Here is an 18,034-nt window from a genome sequence, read left to right on the forward strand (position 1 = left end):
CATTCTCCTGATCGCTCTTGTTGTTCGTTCACTGGCGGTGGTGTGAGCTCCATCTCATGGTCTTCTTCAGGTTCCTCCGTGTCGATGCTGAACCTTTTTTTTACTTGGTCAAGAGGCTTAAGGCATATCTGACCATTGTTGAGTTTTACCACGATGACCCTATTCCCCTCTTTGTCAATTAGAGTACCCTCAATCCATTTGGGCCCCATGGCATGATTGAGGACGAATACAGGATCATTTATTTCTATACATCTCCCCCTCGAATTACGGTCACGGTACTCGTTTTGTGACTTGCGCTTGCCCTCAACTATGTCGGTCAGGACTGGGTGAATGTGGGACAACTGGGTTTTGAGTTTCCATTTCATAAGTAACTGTGGGCGGGACCCCCGTGAGCGAGTGCGGTCGGGATCTATAGGTCAGCAGGAGGCGCGATAGGCGGCATTGTAGGGGGGGTCCTTGAATCCTGAGCATACCATGCTTAATGGTTTGGACCGCACGTTCCGCCTGGCCATTGGAGGCCGGCTTGAATGGCGCAGTCCCGACGTGGTTGATGCCATTGCCCGATATAAACTCCCGGAATTCGGAGCTTGTGAAGCATGTTGCCATTATCACTAACCAGGATGTCCGGCAAGCCATGGGTTGCAAAGATCGCACGTAGGCTTTTCACGGTGGTGGATGACGTGCATGAATTCAGAGTGATGCACTTGATCCATTTCGTGTATGCATCTACCACAATAAGGAACATCTTTCCCATGAACGGGCCCGCGTAGTCAACATGAATGCGTGACCATGGCCTGGTGGGCCAGGGCCACGGGCTGAGCGGGGCCTCCCTGGGGGCATTACCCAGCTGGGACCACATCGTGCACCTGCGAACACAGTGTTCCAGGTCTGAATCAATTCCAGGCCACCAAACATGTGACCGGGCAATGGCCTTCATCAGCACAATGCCTGGGTGCTTGCTGTGGCGTTCCCTGATGAATGCCTCCCTGCCCTTCTGGGTCATAACTACCCAGCTGCCCCATAGTAGGCAGTCGGCTTGGATGGAGAGCTCATCCATCTGTCTGTGGAACGGTCTGACCTCCTCAGGGCATGCTCCGTGTGCGGGCGCCCAATCCCCAGTCAGGACACACTTCTTAATCAGGGATAGGAGGGGATCTCTGTTTGTCCAGATTTTGATCTGGCGGGCTGTGATGGGGGAGCCTGCGCTGTCAAAGGCATCGACAGCCATGACCATCTCAACGCTTTGCTCCGCTGCACCCTCAGTAGGGGCCAGTGGAAGCCTGCTGAGCGCGTCAGCGCAATTTTCAGTGCCGGGCTGGTGCCGGATGGTGTAGTCATAAGCAGCCAGTGTGAGAGCCCATCGCTGTATGCGAGCTGATGCGTTGGCATTGATAGCCTTGCTGTCTGACAACAGGGATGTTAATGGCTTGTGGTCCGTCTCTAATTCAAACTGCCTACCAAACAGGTACTGATGCATTTTTTTTGCACCATAGACACATGCGAGCGCTTCTTTCTCGACCATCACATATCCCCGTTCTGCTTGAGAGAGCGGCCTAGAGGCATAAGCCACAGGTTGTAGTTGAACCTCAGCATTGCCCTGCTGCAACACGCACCCAACCCCATAGGACGATGCATCACATGTCAGACCCAATTTTTTACAGGGGTCGTACAGGGTCAACAACTTGTTTGAACAAAGTAGGTTTCGCGCCCGATCAAAAGCCCGTTCCTGACAGTCCCCCGAAAACCAATCGCAATCCTTACGCAGGAGCACGTGTAGCGGCTCCAAGAACGTGCTCAAGTTTGGCAGAAAGTTCCCGAAATAGTTCAACAGTCCCAGAAATGAACGCAACTCCGATGTGTTGCAGGACCTGGGTGATCGTCGAATCGCCTCTGTTTTGGATTCAGTGGGCCGAATCCCATCTGCAACAACCCTCCTGCCCACAAACTCAACCTCAGGAGCTAAGAACAAACATTTAGACTTCTTGAGTCACAGGCCTACCCGGTCCAGTCGGCGTAGCACCTCCTCCATGTTGTGGAGGTGTTCCTCGGTGTCTTGACCCGTGATAAGGATGTCATCTTGAAATACGATCATTCCAGGAATGGATTTAAGCAGGCTTTCCATGTTTTGTTGAAAAATCGCAGCCGCTGATCGAATGCCAAACGGGCACCTGTTATAAATGAACAGTCCCTTGTGCGTGGTGATGGTGGTCAGTAGTTTAGATTCGTCAGCCAGTTCCTGGGTCATATAGGCTGAAGTGAGGTCCAACTTGGTGAACAGCTTGCCGCCTGCCAGCGTGGCGAAGAGGTCCTCCGCTCTCGGGAGCGGATATTGATCTTGTAGGGACACCCGATTGATGGTGGCCTTGTAGTCGCCACAGATCCTAACAGAGCCATCAGCTTTTAGGATGGGAACAATGGGACTCCCCCAGTCGCTGAATTCAACAGCCGAGATGATGCCCTCTCTCAACAGCCGGTCCAATTCACTCTCAATCTTTTCCCGCATCACATACGGCACCGCTCTGGCTTTGTGGTGCACTGGCCTGGCATCCGGGGTGATGTGTATTACTACTTTGGTGCCTTTGAAAGTCCCGACGCCAGGTTGGAATAGTGAATCGAATTGTTGTAGGACTTGTGAGTACGAACTTCACTCCACAGATGACATTGCGTGAACATCCCCCCATTTCCAGTTCATCTCGGCTAACCAGCTCCTCCCCAACAGTGCGTTACCATTACCCGGGACAATCCAGAGCGGCAGCCGATTCACTAACCTGTTGTGTGTGACAGCCAACATTGCACTGCCTAGCACCGGAATGATTTCTTTAGTGTGAGTCTGTAATTGAGTCTCAATACGTGTTAATTTGGGTCTACTGGCTTTAAGTGACCATAGCTTCTCAAATTGCTGAACGTCCATGAGTGACTGGCTGGCCCCAGTGTTCAGCTCCATGCATACTGGGATGCCGTTTAATAAAACCCTCATCATCATTGGTGGCGTTTTGGTGTATGAGCTGTTCGCCGCATGGACCCGCTGAACCTCGGCGTCCATCGATTTGCCCCAAAAGTCATCCTGCCTCAAAGGACCCTCTTCTGGTCCCTCCGCCTCATATATTAGTTTGGTTGCAGGCTTCCTGCACATTCGAGCTAAATGGCCACTGAGATTGCAGATTCTACAGACAAACTGTTGAAATCTGCAAGATCTAGCTGAGTGTTTTCCCCCACACCTCCAACATGCGTTAAAGTTTCCATTGTTGGGAACAAAGGGACTATGGCCAGGCATTCCGCGCCGACTGTCTCTTTGACTGCTCTTAAATATCCTATTAGTGGGTGTTAATGGCCCCATCCTGGGCCGCATTGTCCACTGTGATGGCGTGAATGTCCGTTCAGCCTGCCATTGTCTCTGTTGGAGTCCTACTCTGAAGTCTATTGCTGCCTAGGGAATGTCGGACTGCCCCTGCCTGCCTGCGGGGCTCTGAGTCGCATTGATGATGTTGACTCCCTGACCCTTCTGTTAGAGGCAGAATTGCACGCGTAAATTATTTTCGTCTCTTCCTCCTCCGCCATGAAAGTTTGAGCTAACAACGCTGCCGCTTCCAAGGTCAAATCCTTGGTCTCAATTAATTTGCGGAAAATTCCCGCATGACTGATGCCCTCGATAAAGAAGTCCCCTAGCATCTCCCCCCTGCAGGCGTCTGTGAACTTACAGAGGCTGGCCAAACACCGGAGATCCGCTACGAAGTCCAGTATGCTCTGTCCTTCATGACGTCGGTGGGTGTAGAATCTGTGTCGGGCCATATGTATGTTACTCGCCGGCTTGAGGTGCTCCCCGATCAATTTGATAAGTTCTTCAAAGATTTTGGCTGCCGGCTTTTCGGGTGCTAGTAAGTCCTTCATGAGCGCTTAAGTCTTTGGTCCGCAGCTGGCCAAAAGATGAGTCCTTCGCTTGTCGGCCGCTGCAACCCCCAGCCATTCTTTCGTAATGAAGCTTTGCTGAAGCCTCTCGACAAAATCGTCCCAGTCTTCCCCAACACAGTACCGTTCCTCTGTGCTACCGGTGGCCATTCCCATGGGTCGTGAGTTCCTGTTTCTCGTCGCCAATGTAAAGTCCTTACTCTACAGCATGAAACCACACGAGGCACATTCTGGGGACAAGGTCACTCTGTGACCTCAACTCTTTATTCACAGCACTCCACCAGTGATGACCCTGCGTGGGACCTCCCTTTATATATCTGTGTGATCAGGTAAGGAGTGTCTCCCACAAGTTTACCCCTTGTGGTCAAGGTGTGCATCTAGGTTGTGTGTATACAGTAATACAGTGGTGTTACATTGTGGTTACATACATGACATCACCTTCCCCCACCAAAGTCTTGTTAGGATCATAGGTTTAGTCTTTCAGGTGGTCTACGCTCCCTCGTGGAACGCCGCAGTTGGGGCTCTGGTTGTTGGACACTGACGTGAGTGTCTGTCACCTGTGGTGATTCCGGCCTGTCCGGGCTGACCGCAGGGACTGTGCATTCTTCTGATTGCTCTTGTTGCTCGTTCACTGGCGGTGTTGTGAGCTCCATCTCATGGTCTTCTTCAGGTTCCTCCGTGTCGATGCTGAACCTTTTTTTTACTTGGTCCAGATGCTTAAGGCATATCTGACCATTGTTAAGTTTTACCATGAGGACTCTATTCCCCTCTTTGTCAATTAGAGTACTCTCAAGCCATTTGGGCCCCATGGCGTGATTGAGGACGAATACAGGATCATTTATTTCTATACATCTCCCCCTCGAATTACGGTCATGGTACTCGTTTTGTGACTTGCGCTTGCCCTCAACTATGTCGGCTTGGACTGGGAGAATGAGGGACAACCGGGTTTGAGTGTCCGTTTCATAAGGGCGGGACTCCCGTGAGCGAGTGCGGTCGGGATCGATAGGCCAGCAGGAGGCGCGATAGGCGGCATTGTAGGGAGGGTCCTTGAATCCTGAGCATACCTTGCTTAATGATTTGGACCACACGTTCTGCCTGGCCATTGGAGGCCGGTTTGAATGGCGCAGTCCTGACGTGGTTGATGCCATTGCCTGACATAACCTTCCGGAATTCGTAGCTTGTGAAACATGTTGCCATTATCACTCACCAGGATGTCCGGCAAGCCATGGGTTGCAAAGATCGCACGTAGGCTTTCCACGGTGGTGGATGATATGCATGAATTCAGAATGATGCACTCGATCCATTTAGAGTACGCATCTACCACAATAAGGAACATCTTTCCCATGAACGGGCCCGCGTAGTCAACATGAATGCGTGACCATGGCCTGGTGGGCCAGGGCCACGGGCTGAGCGGGGCTTCCCTGGGCGCATTACCCAGCTGGGCACACTTCGTGCACCTGCGAACACAGTGTTCCAGGTCTGAATCAATTCCAGGCCACCAAACGTGTGACTGGGCAATGGCCTTAAATAAAACTTAAAAACGCATGTATATGTTAAAAATCCTGTCCACTAAGGTAAGTTTATTTTAAACCCTGATTAAAACACTTAAAAAAATATTTTTTTTTTTCTAAAACATTTCATTAACTTTAATTTCAATTAATGTTAAATTTGTGAGGTGTTTTTTTATTTTTGATGTTGTGTTGGGTGTTTGGGGTGGAGGTTTCTCTCGCTGATAGTATTAGGAACTGGGAGTAACGGAGCTCCTATTGCTACAAATGAGAATACTTTACCTCGATTGGGTGTCCAGGCCCACATGACTCCAGTTCCAGGTTGAGTTACGTAATTACAAGACCTGAACGCTCCGATGCGCATGAAGAAGAGGCCTAAAACTGCTGCTGGGCGCCCGAGCAAAAGGTAGATGCGCATCTTTTTTCTTCTTTTCCGGCGGGATTTCAGGTCCATAGTTTCAGGGTGATGACCATTTGTCTGAACTGGAAAAGGCTTTTCAACACATGGAGGTCAGTTCAAGACCTGCTGCTTGGGTACCATGATATTTGTGTTGGGTTCAGTGGCATGATCCACCGATGCCCATGACATGTGGCTCTCCTGCTGCCCTCTCAGGTGAACGTTGTAATGTATGCACCTGTGAGTATGCTCACAGGTTTGCAGAGCTGTTGCTCCTCTCTTCGGCGGTTACATCCGAGCCAGGGTGTCCCTGGAGATGGAGCATGTGGTGTCCACCGGTACGCTCGTGGCCTTCCGTGAGAGGTGGGCGCCGGAGGGACTGGAGTGCATCATCACACCCAGCAACCAAATTTTAGTTTGATTTGTTTTACATCCAAAGTTTAATTTGTTTAATGTGTCGGTTTTAGTGCCCCTTTAATAATTTACATTTGTTTTTACAGGTGCAACAAAATAGTTGTAGAGCTGTTGCATTGTGAATGGCTTAATCAGTCCCGTGTTGTTCACAAGGCTCAATAAAACCCCAGTCAGTTAGGTTTAGATCATCCACGATGAGGTATGCAGTTGTGAGCCTAGTAGATGAACTGGTAATGTGTGGTGTGATTGTTAAACCTTTGTTCATAAACCAACTAGTTCTTAATAGCAATGTGTTGTTGTGAATTCCTAAGCAAAGAACCCATGAAGCAAATACATTACAGACCTAAAAGATTCCATGGCACTATTCGAGGAAGAGCAGGGGAGTTCACCTGTTGTATTTGTCCTTTAGCCAACATCCACTAGAAAACAGATTATTTGGTCACAGTCACGTTACTGTTTGTGGGAGCTTGCTGTGCAACTGTGACTATGCTTCCAAAGTACTTTATTGGTTGTAAAGTGCCTTAGGATGGCTTGAGGTCAAGAAAGGCGCTATATTCTTTATTTATTTTCTCTTTCTTTATTCACTAAGGTTAATGGCGACATGTCCCATTTTACCACCAGCTGCATAAGGCCCAACAACTGGATGCAACCGTATCTCAATGAATCCAATGGAAAAGTGCCACGGTGATTATAAGATTAATTCCACAATCCACACCCCCGTAAAGGAGCTGTGCCAATTATTTGGGTGACTGTGTCTCTGATCTGCAGTTCCTTTCAGCAAGGCTGTCAAGGTGACTGTGGCTCTTAACTTTTATGCGTCTGGCTCCTTCCAGCCTGCTGCTGACGATATGAGCATCTCGCAGTTTGCCGTGCACTGATGTGTAAGGGAGGTCACCGAGGGTCGCTGTACACAGGGAGAGGGGTCACCGAGGGTTGCTGTACACAAGGAGGGAAGTCACCGAGACTCGCTGTACACAGGGAGGGAGGTCACCAAGGGTCGCTGTACACAGGGAGGGAGGTCACCGAGGGTCACTGTACACAGGGAGGGAGGTCACCGAGGGTCGCTGTACACAGGGAGGGAGGTCACCACGGGTCGCAGTACACAGGGAGGGAGGTCACAGACTCGCTGTACACAGGGAGGGAGGTCACCGAGGGTCGTTGTACACAGGGAGGGAGGTCAACGAGAGTCGCTGTACACAGGGAGGGAGGTCACCGAGGGTCGCTGTACACAGGAAGGGAGGTCACTGAGGGTCGCTGTACACAGGGAGGGAGGTCACCGAGGGTCGTTGTACACAGGGAGGGAGGTCACCGAGGGTCGCTGTACACAGGGAGGGAGGTCACCGAGAGTCGCTGTACACAGGGAGGGAGGTCACCGAGGGTCGCTGTACACAGGAAGGGAGGTCACTGAGGGTCGCTGTACACAGGGAGGGAGGTCACCGAGGGTCGCTGTACACAGGGAGAAAGGTTCATCACGTTTCCACTTGCAGAGCCAAGCTAGCGGAGTGAGCACGAGGGTTTGCTCGGATTGCAGGCTTCCCCACGGTGCAGGGAGCCATTGACTGCCCACACATTGCCTTGCATGAGCCTCTTGGCAACTCGGCCATTTTCATGGACCGAAAGGTATTGCACGCCCTCAATGTGCAGCTGGGGTGTGACCACAGTCGGTGCATCAAGCAGGTGAACGCCCGCTATCCTGGCAGTAATCACGATTCCTTCATTCTGCGGCCGTCCTGTGTGCACTGCACTTGACCCGCGGCAAGTCACAGGTTGGCTGCAGGGCGACAAGGGTTATCCACTCAGGACATGGCTCATGACTCCGGTCCCGAACCCATGCACACGTGCACAGCAGGCCTACAGTGAGAGCCGTGCTGCCACAAGGAACATTATAGAGCACACTATCGGCGTCCTTAAGCACAGCTTCCGCTGCCTGGACCGCTCCGGAGAGGCCCTGCAGTACGCAGCTAAGCAACATCAAGATTTGTGGTAATATGCGGCATGCTGCACAACCTGGTTTAATGAGGGAACAGCCCTTGCCACCACCTACCAGACGAGAAGCTGAGGAACAGGGGCACAAGGAAGAAGAAGTGCAGGAGAAAGTACAACAGAAAGTAAAGCAACAGGAAGAGGAAGGGAGGCCACAATGTAGACAGTTCCTTTCTGCTCGGGCTCTATGTGATGAAATAATTCATGAGCAATAGCAGTAACCTCATCCACACCTTCCCATTCACCGACAGTCCCACGCTCCTTACCTTTCCTCTATCACTGACCGTCACAATATTCTGACAGCATAATAATAAAAAGCCACCTGAAAATGCACATTGCAATCCAAATTTATAAATTCAATTATGACATTATTCATACAAAAATAAACCAGTCACCCTTGTGCTTTCCCTTAGCGCCTGCCTTCCATGTACCTCAGCCTCCCCAAGTGCTCCGATGAGGTGTTGCCCAATGGTGGCAGCAAGGCTGGTGGAAGGCTGCTGGCCTTCAGTTGAGGAGACTGCAGATGGCCTTGGAGTAGCCCTGGGCCTAGAAGGCCCATCTTCAGACTGCACTCTTTCAGCCTGAGCTGTAGTAGTCTGGGTTGTCTGGGTGACAGACAAACAGCAAGGGCACTGGCAGAGGGGTGGGAGCATGAATACTGCCATCATGAGAGTGGGCATCAGGTTGGTGGCCCACGGAGCCACTGCCACTCCCCCGGGGTGGCGCCTCAGTAATCTGACTTATCTGTTAGAGAACCGAGTGAAGGACTGCTGTAACAAAGGCAAAACACTGCGGATCCTGGATTGTGAAATAAAAACAGAAATACTCAGTGGGTCAAGCAGCATCTGTGGAGAGAAACAGAGTTAACGTTTCAGTTCTGTGACCCTTCGGCATTTCGAACTTTTGCCAGTTCTGACGAAGGGTCATTGACCTGAAACGTTAACTCTGTTTCTCTCCACAGATGCTGCCTGACCTTCTGAGATTTCCAGCATTTTCTGTTGATGGCCTGGAAGCCACTTTGAACAGTGGTATCCAGAGCCACGATGGCAGCAGTCTGAACTTCTACTGCGGCACTTAGACATTTGATGGAAGGTGCTTGTGTTGCAATGGAAGCTGTGGCATCGGCCAAGAGACGTTGCATGATGGTGGGTTCCACAGGTGTGCTGATGGCGGTGAACACCCGTTCCATGGTGGAAAGGACGGGCTCCAAGCTCTGTCCAAAGTCCTGTGGCAATATGGTGCTGGACTCCTCCATGCCCTTTGTCATTGAGGATAGACTTTCTAGCAACATCAACAACAAAACTTATATTTATATAGCGCCTTTAACATGGTGAAACGTCTCAAGACGCTTTACAGGAGTATATGAGATAAAAAAATTTGACACCGAGCCGCTTAATTAGAAATGAGCGCAGGTGACCAAAAGTTTGATCAAAGAGGAATGTTTTAAGGAGCGTCTTAAAGGAGGAAAGAGAGGTAGAGAAGCGAAGAGATTTAGACAGGGAGTTTCAGAGCTTGGGGCCTCGGTAACAGAAGGCACGGCCACCGACGATTGAGTGATGATAATCAGGGATGCTCAAGAGGGCAGAATTAGAGCAGCGTAGACATCTCAGGGGGTTGTGGGGTTGGAGGAGATTACAGAGTGTCGTGTCCTTAGATGCCCTAATAATGACTCCACGAGGCAATGTGTCGTATTCAAACTGTAGTGACCTTAGTCTTTTATTTGTTAACTCCAGAGTGAGGATCACACCTGGTGGCCTGCCTTTTATACTAGGCCAGGCACACCTGTACAGGTAACCTACAAGTCTCCCACTGCTGTTCCCGCTGGTGGCACACCTTGTGATAGTATCAACAGTAGCCATGTACGATACATGACACAGAGATAGGGAGGGGTCAGGCCATGAGGGATTTGAAAATAAGGATGAGAATTTTGAAATCGAGGCATTGCTTAACTGGAAGCCAATGTAAGTCAACGAGCACAGGGGTGATGGGTGAGCGGAACTTGTTGCGAGTTAGGACACGGGCAGCCGAGTTTTGGATCGCCTCTAGTTTACATAGGGTAGAATGTGGGAGGCCAGCCAGGAGTGCATTATACTAGTCAAGTCTAGAGGTAACAATGGCATGGATGAGGGCTTCAGCAGCAGATGAACTGAGGCAAGGGCAGAGACGGGCGATGTTATGGAGGTGGAACTAGGCGGTCTTAGTTATGCTGTGGATATGTGGTCGAAAGCTCATTACAGGGTCGGATATAGCACCAAGGTTGCGAACAGTCTGGTTCAGCCTCAGACAGAAGGCAGGCATTCCAGTGCCCCAAGCATTTGGTCTTGTGCACCCATCAGCCTTCTTCTGTAGCCTGGCCCATCCAAGTACTCATCTGATAGAACTCATTTGCGACCTTGCCCTGCAGCGAACTGGCCCCATACGATCTTTTTCCCCTGCCCTGGAACCTGTGCACTTGTGCCCAGTGTCTCACCACATGCCGATCCCTCCTCGATCCCAGCCTCTAAAATACACACTGTGTCTGTGCTTGAGCTGGTGGCTGCGAGTGTAAAAGCGAGAGACGGTGTCTCTTCATCTTCACAGTCTTCACCCCCATTCCTCACTGACGGGGATGGTTCCAGTCCTTGGGTACCTGAAATGGACGAGGGGCACGGGTTGGGTTGTGGTGAGTAAGAGTTGCGTGCTTACTCCATCTGCAACTTCTAAATCAGAATAGATTGAGGGATGAGGGAGAAGTGGGATGAGAGAAGGACAGTCTGCATCATCGATCCCTCCAGCCCAAACAATGACCACGGCCTCAGCGATGCCCCTTCCCATGATGACCAGCATGGTCTCCCCCCATGGGTTAAAACATGCAGGCACACTGGTCCTCCTCCAGTCCTTTCCTGCTGCCTGCAGTTATCGCCACCTTCTCCTGCAAAAAAGAGGGATGTGTGTCAGTGAGTGCCGTGCAATATGTTTTGGTGATGGGGCTGTTGTGGTTGAATAGCTGCCAGTCTATGCAAGCTGTGAATTGTGGGTGTGAGGCTTGCAACAGTGCTAAGTGTGTGAGGGTGAGGTAAAGCATATGAAATGGAGGGTTGAGCACTGATTGATAGAGATTGTTGGCCAGTGGATGTTGGGGGTGCAGTGAATTGAGCAGTGGACGAGTCTCGTGGTGCAGTTGGTAGATGTGGCATTTGAAGATGATCTAACTCACCTTGATTATCCGTGTCACATCAATAAACTTCTTCCTGCACTGAATCCATGTTCTTGGAGCGACACTCCTGGCATTGACCTCTGCCGCTACTTCTTCCCACTGTCTCCTGAGCATCTGTCTGGTGGGTCTCTGCCCCCCCGAGGATACAGGACATCGCTCCTTCTTTCCACCTCTTCCACCAAGCCCTCCAGTGCAGTGTCTGAAAACCTTGGTGCTTGCCCTCTCGCATGTTCCGCCATTGCAAAAAGTATCACAGCACATTTCTTGCAGCCACAATGCACCTCCCCTTTAAGAGGTGCGGGCTGCCTTTAAAGAGTGCTTGCCACTCGCGAGATCGGGCCCCCTGATGATTGACGCAGACAATGAACAGCGTGGGGAGTGCAGGCTGCACATGGCAATCATTTTATACAGCAGGTAGCACGAATTGACAGTGAATGAATGGACCCAGGTTCATTGCTTATCGTGATCCCCACACCCACATTCAGAGGTTGTGCAATTCCCGCCACCCCCTCCTAACCCCCATGTGCTCTGCAGCTGGGCTAACCTCTCAACGTTTATACTGGTTCAGTGGCTCATTAGCTAGTTGAGAAGCATTAAAGGATTATTATTGCAGGTGCACCGTGAGTGGCTGCTCGCACTTTATTACTGCTGATCAAATTGCATTCTCCAGATGTGGTTGCTTCAAATCTGTGCATTCCTTGATTTTATGGTTCATTAATTAAGGTGAAAAGTTGGCATTTATCCCGCTTTTCAATAAAAGAAAACTCTTAGCCCGAGATGAGCAATGATAACGTCCATAAAACATTCTCCAGCTTAAAGTGGGTCACACAGCTCCAAAACTCCCCATAATCTGCCACACATTAATACTAATTAGTGATCTTTAGTCAGGTCATTGTGAGATGAATTTGTGGCAAAAAGGAGAGACGATTGTGGGGGAAGGAGGGCATCAGCATAGGCCATCATATCAGGGATGGAGTCAGCCTCATCATGGGCATCAACCTTCAGCACCTTTACCAGGCAGCAATGACAGCAAAGGTCGGAGTTCAAGTCTCCGGCAGATTGCCCTTACTTCTTGTTTCTGTACCAATGGATTCCAGATTCATCATTGCTGTGAGCATCCCAGAAGAAAAATCGTAAGGATATTGTTTTTTTTTCAATTTCTTTAAACACAATTAGAAAAAATATCGTAGCAAGGGGCAAAAAAAGCTGTTTGACTGACGGCCAAGAATCATCCAGTTGGGTAACTTGGATTGCATTCGCTTTCCAATTGGTGTGGGGTGGCGGGGGGCCATGAGGGTGGATATGTTCGGCAGCCAATGGTGGGTGTAATGTATTTGCTTCTTGGGTTATTTGCTTAAGAATACATAGCAATACATTGCTATTAACTGCAGAACTAGGGGGCATAATCTTAGAATAAGGGGCCGCCCATTTAAAACTGAGATGAGGAGGAATTTCTTCTCTCAGAAAGTTGTAAATCTGTAGAATTCTCTGCCTCAGAGAGCTGTGGAGCCTGGGTAATTGAATAAATTTAAGACAGAGATAGACAGTTTCTTAACCGATAAGGGTATAAGGGTTTATGGGGAGCGGGCAGGGAAGTGGAGCTGAGTCCATGATCGATTCAGCCATCATTGTATTAAATGGCGGAGCAGGCTTGAGAGGGCATATGGCCTACTCCTGCTCCTATTTCTTATGTTCTTAAAAACTAGTTGATTTATTAGCAAAAGGTTTAACAATCACATTACCAGTTCATCCACCAGGCTCACAACCACCTGGATCATGGATTCCCCGAACCCAACTAGCTGGGGTTTTATTGAGTCTTATGAACATCACGTGACTGGCTGAGCCAATCCCACCTCAACATTTTGGCAGCCCGGCTGAACCTGGGGGCACAATAGTCCGGCCGACATGGAAGTCGGTCGGCAAAAAAAAATAAATGGCGGCCACAGCATTGAGCCCTCGCCCTTAATGGCCACCGCACAGCCAGAGCAGTGAGAGAGCAGACAAGGTGCCCCAACAGAAAAAGCTGTCGGGGGCACCGCACGGTGGATCAGCGATTTTTCCAGTTAAATTTGGGGCGTAATGTGCTGGAGGTGCACGAGATCCGCGGTGCGTGCTTTGATGATGCACTTGCGGCGGTCGGCCGCAGTGGAGCGGAAGTGGGGACAGGCCGAAAAATCCCCGAGCTGAATTTGGGTTGTGACGGCCAATCGACTGCAACGTGGCGGCCACTCGAGTCCGCCGCATGGCCGCCGCAAAACTACGGTAATGGGCCTTAAATGCACCCTGAATTTCGGCCCCAGAGAGTAGGGACAATGGGCAGGTACGCTAATTAGCAGATGTGACAAGTGGTGTCCCACAGGGGCCTTGACTATTCACCGTATTTAGTAACAACTTAAATCATGTGATAGAAAGCCACATGTCCAAGTTAGCCAATGACACAAAGATCGGCGGCATTGTAAGCAAGGTAGATAGAAGCATAACATTGCAGAAATATTAATTGATTAAGTGAATGGGCAAAATTGTGGTAAATGGATTTCAATGGAGGCAACTGTGAGCTCGTCCACTTTGGACCTAAAAAGGATAGATCAGAGTCCTTTCTAAATGGCGAAAAGTTGGAGTAGAGGTCAAAAGAGACTTAAGGGTTCATACATATAGATCATTAAAATGCCAAATCGGCTAATTGAATGTTGGCCTTTATATCTAGAGGACTACTGGGCCAATTGTTAATTTGAAATCTATGATTGATAGATTTATGCTAACCAGGGATATTAAGGGTATCCCTACTCTCTGGCCTAGAAATTCAGTAGTCCCGAAAACGGGCGCAGAGATTGCGATGTGAGAGGAACCCGCGTCCATTCGGAGGACAGCAGGTAATCCTTACGCTGCCTGTTACTTTGCCCGATTGTAGCATTCCAGCGCTGACCATGTTGCTGAGTGGCTGAATGCTCAGCAGGGGCCCAGGTTCGTGCGAGGCTCGCTCCAATTAAAGCTAGCCTGCACAACTTAAAGGGGAGGTGCCTTCATCCTGCAATAGGTGCAGGAAGTGATTGTGAAGGCTGCTATCAGAAACACAAGACTGAGTAATGGGTCAACAGGCCAGAGGAAGGGCTCCCAAGGTTCTCCGAGGTAGCACAGGAGGCCAACTCCGGGAGAGAGGGAGCCAGGAGGCCCTCCAAGCCAACAGACAAGAGTGCAGTGGGAGCAGATAGCCAACGTGGTCAATGCCAACAGTGTAGCCCTGAGGAACTGGACTCAGAGCAGGAAGAAGTTTAATGACCTCACACACATGGTCAAGGTCAGTGAATTCATTTTCAAATGCTAGATCCCACCATCTGTACCAGCAGCCTCACACACTGCTCAATGCACCACACCCTCATCACTCAGCTACCAACAATCTTGACTAAACAGGACTCAGACCTTATTTTCATACCTTTATCGGCACTCACTTACCACAGCTGCAAGACTCACACCCACATCTCACAGCTTGAACACAGTCAGCTATTCATCCATGAGAGGCACACCACCTAAACACATTGCATCACACTTACTGACACACTTTCCTTTCTCTTGCAGGAAAAGGTGGTGCAGTGCTATTAATCCTTTTGCAAAACCAGGAACGATCAGCCTCTAAATCCCTAGTCTGCTCACTAATGACAACATCATTTTATTCCGAGCCAGAAAATGACTGATGCTATTTGTTCTGTGGGAATATATAAGACATTCTGGAATCTGCACTGTTAATTTTGATTGATGAGAGCAGCCTCTGATCTCTAGATGGCGAGGTTTTGATTTCTAGAAGGAAACACAGGGGGTGAAAGTGGATTGCGTCAGTCTGTAAACATTAACTGGGTGCAGGCAATGATCCATCTGCCAGAACTTGTCGGCACAAGGCCCACTCAATATTGGGCCTTGTGCCTCACTTCAATTGGACAGGCGAGCTGCGGACACCTGCTGCATGACCGAAAACAGAGAACAGGAATAAACTGGTCATTTTATGGTTGGCAGGCTGTAACAAGTGGGGTGCCGCAAGGATCGGTGTTTGGGCCCCAGCTATTCACAATCTGTATCAATGATTTGGATGAGGGGATCAATTGTAACTTATCCAAGTTTGCTGATGCTACAAAGCTAGGTGGGAGGTAGATGCAAAGAGACTTCAAGGGGATATAGACAGGTTAAATGAGTGGGCAAGAACATAAGAAATGGAATATAATCTGACAAATGTGAAGTTATGCACTTTCGTACGAAAAGTAGAAAAGCAGAGTATTTTTTAAATGATGAGAGATTGGGAAATGTTATTATTCAGAGGGACCTGGGTATCCTTGTACATGAATCACTGAAAGTTAACATGCAGGTACAGCAAGCAATTAAGAAAGCAAATGGTATGTTGGCCTTTATTACAAGAGGATTTGAGTATAAGAGTAAATACATCTTATTACAATTATATAGGGCCCTGGTGAGACTGCACAGTTTTGGTCTCCTTACCGAAGGAAGGATATACTTGCCATAGAGGGAGTGCAATGAAGGTTCACCAGACTGATTCCTGGGATGAGGAGACTGTCTTACGAGGAGAGATTGAGTAGATTAGGCCTATATTCTCCAGATTTTAGAAGAATGAGAGGTGATCTTATTGAAACATACAACATTCTTACAGTGAAGATACAGGGAGGATGTTTCCCCTGGCTGGGGAATCTAGAACCAGGGGTCACAGTCTCAGAATAAGGGGTCGGCCATTTAAGACTGAGATGAGGAGAAACTTCTTCACTCGGAGGGTGGTGAATCTTTGGAATTCTCTACCTCAGAGGGCTATGGAGGCTCAGTCATTGAGTATATTCAAGATAGCAATTGACAGATTTTTTTGGATATTAAGGGAATCAAGGGATATGGTGATCAGGCGGGAAAGTGGAGTTGAGGTAGAAGATCAGCCATGATCTCATTGAATGGCGGAGCGGGCCCGAGGGACCAAAAGGCCTACTCCTGCTCCTAATTTTTATGTTCGTATGGTCTTTGAGTCTGGAGCTGGGAGGAGCACATCAACTCCACATTCAGGTTTTTTTTTTCAAATCAGACTTTTTTGATCGCGGCCTCCATTGAATGTTTAAGGATCGCCAGTTATCCGCATGTGGACCTTGTTATCCTAACTACAGCAGTCCTGGCATTGGCAGCATCCAGAGCAGGCCCATTTCAGGAAGGGCTCCTGAATCAGGAGTTAGGCTCCCTATTTACACATGCAAAGGGCCTAAGGACTGTTCAGGCGTGGTACCTGGATGCCTATACATCAACCGTTACCAATATGGCCATGTTAGGGCGCTTAGACATAAAACGGGCAACGTGCCAGTAACCTTCTCGGCCTATGAGCTCTGATCCTTGTATTAAAGAGTTTGTTGTCAATCAGCGAGTGGTGCTGGCTCTCTGCAGAACTGCAGGTGACGTCAAGGTGCTGGAGATGGACGGAGTGACTTACCCGTGTGTGCCGAGTTTCGAGCGTGGAGGCCGCCTTTGACAAACCACCCTGCCAGTTCACCGAAGAAGGCGCAGACGAGAAAATCTCACAAAGATGGGGAAAGTGTTTGTAAAAATAGAACCACAAAAAGAATGATGTATTTTTACAAATGATTTTTGTTGGAGTATACAAGCCAGTAAATAAACAATTTAACAATACAACAGAGAGGAGAGGTTCCCAGGGAATTTATATTCATCGGGATGACAGCGAAAGGCTCAGGAATCTTGAGTCAGGATGAAATCCTTGAAACAAGAGCAAGGCAGTTAAAAGGTGTTTTAAAGAAAGGTCAGGAGTGAGGCCACTTAAGGTTTGAAGTTATTAAATCTGGAGATTTTAAATAAAACCATGCCTGAAATGTTTATTGATGCTGTTATTGACACCATTGGTCAACAGTTCCTGTAATCTTATCAATACCCCACTGATATATGGGACACTTTATCATCCCTATAAATTCCTCTGTCTTCATAATACAGCCATTAGTTTTATTGGGAACAACTCCAGACTGTTAAAGTTAATGTAGTGCAGCTTTTCTGGTGAAAAGCCAGGGAGTAACCCTGAGAGACTGTGTGTTCGACTGCTTCCTGTCTGTTTTGCCTCTTGATCTGTCCAACCTGCCACAAGGATCGGTCAACATGACATGTGGCTAAACAAGAGGAGAAGCTTTTGCTGCTGAAAATTAAGGCAATACAAAAATATCTGACAGAGAGTGGGATCTCCAAACACTGTGTCGTCCCTGGGGTACAGTGGCACGGGCAGAATCTGCATCACGCAGCTTTGTAAACAACAGAGGGGATTATACGCTAGGAAACATTTGCTGAATTAGAACTCAATTCTTTGCTACCTGATACAGAGGGAACTTCACCATCATCAGTTTATTAAGGTATGAATTGCCAAGTGAGGCAGACTGAATAACTCACAAATAGAAATGTCTTGTGGTCATAGAGCATTTACAGAATTACAGCACTGTAACGGGGGTGGGGGGGAGCGGTGTTGTGGTCTACATGAGGGGGTCAGGTTCCCTTCTGACCAACTTGAGCGGTTTCAAATCGCTCCCCCTCCCTTGGGTTCTGTATTCTGGATTTATTTGGGGTATGTGACAAAAGTGCAGTGAACACTGGTTTGATGCAAAG

This window comes from Pristiophorus japonicus, chromosome 18 (assembly GCF_044704955.1).
Source record: "Pristiophorus japonicus isolate sPriJap1 chromosome 18, sPriJap1.hap1, whole genome shotgun sequence".
Classification (NCBI taxonomy): Eukaryota; Metazoa; Chordata; class Chondrichthyes; family Pristiophoridae; genus Pristiophorus; species Pristiophorus japonicus.